Raw genomic sequence first — 6,089 nt, 5'->3', positions numbered from 1 at the left:
CTAGTGCGTTAGTTAACCCGAAAGGCATGACCAAGAACTCATAATGATCGTACCGAGTCCTAAACATTGTCTTGGGTACATCCTATTCTTTAATCTTCAACTTATGATACCCATACCTCAGATCAACCTTAGAAAACACTGTAGCTCCTTGTAATTGATCGAAAAGATCATCAATCCTCGATAACGGATACTTGTTCTTAATGGTCATTCTGTTAAGTTGTCGGTAATCTATACATAACCAAAGTGTACCATCTTTCTTTTTCACAGATAAAATCGATGCTCCCCATGGAGATATACTAGGGCGTATAAAACCCTTGTCTACTAACTCTTGCAATTGTACTTTCAACTCCTTCAACTTTGCCAGAGCCACTCTATATGGAGGAATAGAGATAGGGGCAGTACCCGAAAAAAAATCAATGGTGAATTCTAACTCATGATCGGGAGAAAGTCCCGATAATTTATCAAGAAATGCATCGGGGAACTCATTTACTATGGGGACATTCTCTAACTTAGGTTCCTCCCTCGATATATCAATCACGTGAGTCAAGTATGCCGGATATCCCTTTCGTACCAATTTCAAAGCTTTGAGGGTCGAGATTACACAATACGGTAATACTCGACGCTCCCCGGTAAATACAACTTTTGCTCCCTCTAAACTCTAGAGAATCATTTCTTTCTTAAAGCAATCCACTTTTGCTCGATTAGTGGACAACCAATCCATACCCAAGATCAAATCAAAGTCCCGAATCTCCAAAGGGATTAAATCACTCATAAATTCTTCTTCCCCAATTTTAATACCACAGTCTTTATAATACGTATTTCTTACTAACCGCTCGCCTAGAGGAGTATTCACTATAATATCTTCCTCTAATGGTGACAGGTTCCTATTTGAGAATGATGCAAATGATATGCTCACGTATGATCTATCAGAGTCCGAATCTATCAAAACATGTGCATCTCTATCAAACACAATCATAGTACCTATCACTGTGCTAGGTCGAACCAGGGCTTAATCCTCAGTCACTGCAAAGACCCTGGTCGAAATCTGGGGCTGCGGTTTGGAAGATGGCTACTCTGAGGTATTACTCCCCATGCTTGACCGTATGACTAGGCCCTGTCTAGATTGTGATCCTGAAGTGTCTCTCCGTGGTATACTAGGACGAGTCGGAGGAGTAGAAGTAGCTACTGTACCCCGTCTCAACTAAGGACAATCTCTCTTGATAGGCCCGTGTTGGCCGCATTGAAAACACTTCACAGGCTGTCTACATGACCCAACATGAAATCCTTCGCAATTACGGCATCTGTCCAATCCTCCTGAAGTCGTCCCTTGACTACTCATCACTGGTAGATCAAATCTAGAAGATCTCGGTTGTGACTACTGAGATGGAGGTCTAGTGGATGCCACAGGCGCTGAGGTAGTACTTCCTACAGCAAATGTCGAATATCTGCCTTTCTTTGAAGACTGACTCGGGAACGTAGGCGGATTCCTTCTCTTTGCGAACTCAACACGGATCCGTCTATTCTCAGTGGTGAGCTTATCAGCCCGTAAGGCCATCTACACAACTTCCTTATATGGCTCCTTGCCAGTCACTATCATATGCTCCCATATCTCATTACGGAGTCCTTCCTCAAAGTAGTTTACTTGATCTTGTTCCAATCTCACCAACTCAGGTACATACAACATCAGCTCGTTAAAACAAGTTTCATACTCCTCAATGGTCATGTTCCCTTGTTTCAAACTCAGAAATTCTCTCTTTTTCTCTTTCTAATGAAAATAGGGGTAGTACTGACCATCAAACTCTCAGAGAAAATCCCTCCAAGTCAGTGGTATATGAGAGTGAGACTTTACTAAATTCCACCAGGTACGGGCTCTCTTCTTAAATAATCGTGTAACCACCTTCAATTTCATCTCATCATCTAATCCCATATCTGCCAGTGTCTCCGATACCTGAATAACCCAATCTTTAGTTGCGGTCGCATCCAACTCACAACCTAACTGTCTAGCTTCCTTCAATTTCTTAGAAATGGAGACATCCGGTGTTTGGGGTGGAATAGGAGGGGGTGGTATTGGGGTTGTTATAGGGAAAATAATGGGTGGAACTGGACCAGCCTGAGCTTGGCCCGTAAGAGCAGCGAGAAAAGCCGTTAATGCCTGAGCTGCCTTTGGTGTCATGGCAGGTACGCTAGGAGTAGCAACAGGTGGTGGAGGAGGTACAGGAATGTCCGTAGACTCAGCAATAGGAACTACTCTAAAAGAAGACGCAGCCGACTCCTCTTTTATGGAATCCAATCGACTATGTCTAGGGCGACCTCTTCCCCTACCGATAGATCTAGTAATAAGTGGTAGCTCACGTCGAGAAGGCATAATGATCTACAAGAAGAACGAAATTGGTTTAGACTACTTAAGACTCTATATGCAACTACATGAAACTAACTAATCTTAACTGGGCCACATTGACATTGTAAATTATTTTAAAATAACTTTAAATCCAAGAACTTTAAAAATCAAAAACTTTTTTCATATCCATAAGCTTTTAAATCGAAAGCTTTGAAACCAATCGAATTGTCATGACCCGAAACCTCCCTCGGGCACATGACAACCATCACGACGTCCTGATTGACACTCATTGTCCGAAATGCCAATCGAAACCCCGCAAGGCTTACATATCAATTTCTTGCCTTTTTTGTGAGCAATCGTTTTTAAACATTCTGTTTTAAACAATTACCAGTCGTTTTCGGCTCAAGTAAATCAAAAGACAAAAATATAGCATTTTTATATAAAACAATATTTATAGAAACACGTGTAAGTAAAATAAATTCATGCATACAATAATTTACAAAGTTATAATGCACAATAATAATTACAATGACAAGTGGCCCATGAATACACCAAGTATTGGTGATAGTACCCTACTGTTTCTGAGGTAGAGATGTCAACTGGAATCCTCGATAAAATAGGGTATCTACAAGCTACCACAAACCTGAAATGTTTGGAAAGGAGGTGGGTGAGATTTTGCAATCCCAATGAGTAAACAGACATTATCATAAATATCTAAAGGCGAGTAACATGGAGGCAAGTTTAAACAACAAATTACAAACCATTTCATAAGGTTTTCAATTTATTCCTTAAACCATAAAATATTTGTAATTTACTGAAGTAGTTGTTAAGGCTTATGACTTTTATTAAAACAAGGCTCAAGCCAAAACTAATCCTCGGGGATACCTTGGTCGAGGCATCTAACCGAGTCTGCCAAAGTAGTTATGATATTTACATATGAAACACATTTTTATTTTTAAAACAAGTCGTTCCTTGGCGTTGGCCGAGTTACACATTCACGTAGGGGTTCGACGTGAAGTGAGCTCTAACACTACCTCGGGAGTTACCCTCCTTGCCTCTACAACCGGAGTAATTATGTAACCGGGTTTACCGTACCCTTCTAATAGGTAGTCCACGAAAACCCGTCACTGCAGTGACTAAACCCACCAATTTTAATAAAATTTCGACAGTATAACGTGGCTTTTATTTATTTGCCCAGCCTGCATAGTAAAAACAACTTACATAAATTCACAATGCAATTTATCAAATATAGCCACATATACTCATATTTCATAAGCCATTCATAGGAAAATATATATTTCAAAATAATTGGCAGCCTCCAATTACTCAATTTCATAATCAACACAATATATTTTTATTTATCATATTTATTTCTAAAATATCAAAAATCTCGTTTTAATCTCGTTTTCATTTCATAAAATACATAAAGAGCATTTAAAAATAAACTCTAGATAATTTACAATAATAATAGGTTTACTCACCGTTTGTACAAATTAACTGATTTTTAGGTGCCCCGATCATTGTTCGTTGGGTACGACTTCTTTACCTTTATCGGAAGGCTCTCCTCCTAAACACATTGCAAAATTTACCCAATTCACCACATTGATGTTAAATCTCTATATAATTGACTTAAATCCTATACTAATGCACGGTATGAAATGCAATAGCCTAAAACGGCTTAAACGCAGTATTAACCTATTTTTGGCACTTTACCCGTTAAATTGCTAACGCGCTCCATTTTAGCTCTAAATTGTCCCATGTTCTCTACAAAATTTCTAACCATTAAATATCAGCCAATAACCTTCTAAAATCACCAAAATCAGCTCACTTTCCTCCTTGGAAAATTTGGTCAAAAATGGGACATTTACTCGGTTAATTTTCCACTTTATTTTTCTATCACATTTAACCATTTTTCATCATTTTCTCTTCATTTCTCTTAGAATAAAAATCAGTTCATCATCATTGTACATCAATGCATATTCAGCCAAGGGTGGGTACTGTGAAAATTTCATGCTTTCTTGCCCAATTTAATTTCTATACACATTTAACTAACTAAACTACCAATTTAACTAAAAATCAAAACCTTAAAATTCCAAAATCTCTCCCTTAGAATTTCAGCCAGCCCTTGGTTTCACTTTTTGATCTCTCTCCTCAAGCATGCTTAATGGAAATAAAGGCATAAGAAAGGTAGAAATCAAGCTAAAATCGAAAAATCTTACCGTTAGACGCGTAAACGGACGAAAAACGCGATTTTCCCTTTGAATTTTCTAGTTTTCCTTTGTTTTTCTCTTTTCTTCCTTTCCTCTCTATTTTCTCTCTTGTTCTTTCCTTATGGCCGGCCAGCACTTAATATGGGGTTTAAATGGGCTAACTTTTCATTAAAATAATATTAAATCATTAAAAAGTGCCATGTGTCACTTTCCCATTGGCCCGTTTTTAAAATTTCATCCATTTGTTTCCAAATTTTCACCATACACTTGTCCCACATATCCATAGCTTAGATAAAATTCTCAGACTTATCCAAAGTCTTAGTGGAGTAATTTTTTAAATTTACACTTTTGCCCCTGTAAAAGTGAAAAATTATAGTTTTGCCCAAAAAACTGAAAAATTGCCTATAGACATGTTTTTCATCCCTTATACTCATACCATTCCCCAATTTGTCAAATTTGATTTAAATTCTCTTAAAATCTCAAATTTTGTCCTCGAGTGGCAAAATTACGATTTTGCCCCTGAACATCAAAATATCCAATTTTACCCCAAATGAACCCTCGAACTCCGAACATTCATTTTTAGTCATTCTTGGACTGTAAAATATTAAATTTCATCCTACGATTCCTATTTGAACTAGTTCGAGGTTAAATCAACTCAAGTGTACCGTTAGGTACAATACCGAGTTTCATCTATTTTTAGGACTTTTCTATCGTAATAACATGCTGCTCAGTGCATGTATGTCATGACATGTGTTTATAGGGTTGGGTTTTACAGTCCATGTAAATAGTTTCTTCCAAGTCTCCATTTAAGAAGGCATTACTAATGTCTAGTAGTGACAAAAGTATTCTTTTTGATGCTGCAATTGCTAGAAATACCCTTACTATACTTTGTTTGGCAACCGAGGCTAAAAGTCACTTGATAATCAAAACCTTTTATTTGATTATACCCTTTGGCTACCAATCTAGCTTTATACCTTTCCATAGTTCCATCTACATTCATTTTAACCTTAAATACCCACTTGCAACCTATTGAATGTCAAACAGAAGGTAGTGGCACAACACTCCATGTAGCATTATCCTTTAAAGCCTTTATGTCACGACCCGGAACCTCCCTCAGGTCCATGACAATCGCCGCGACGTCCCAATTGACACTCATTATCCGGAATGCCAACCGAAACCCCGTAAGGCTTACATATCAGTTTCTTTCCTTTCCTGTGAGCAATCATTGTTAAATATTGAGTTTTTAGAGAATATATACTATTTTAGATCAAAAACAATCAAAATAAAATTTTCGCCACACAGGGGTATTTTGGTTATTTTTTTCTCAAAAATTTCGAAACTGGGTAAAACGTAATATACCAGTACAAAACACATAATTCATATTCAAAATGAGTTTAAAAGTCTAAAATCTTCATTTAAAGGGAATATCGGTTATTTGAATATAATAAAAAAATAAAAGAAATATTAAGGAAAATATTCTATTTTCTTATAAAACAATATTCATAGAGTTATACGTGAATAATTTTTATAGCGTAAAAGCG

This window comes from Theobroma cacao, chromosome 6, assembly GCF_000208745.1.
Source record: "Theobroma cacao cultivar B97-61/B2 chromosome 6, Criollo_cocoa_genome_V2, whole genome shotgun sequence".
Taxonomy (NCBI): Eukaryota; Viridiplantae; Streptophyta; class Magnoliopsida; order Malvales; family Malvaceae; genus Theobroma; species Theobroma cacao.
This window is presented reverse-complemented; position numbering follows the sequence as displayed.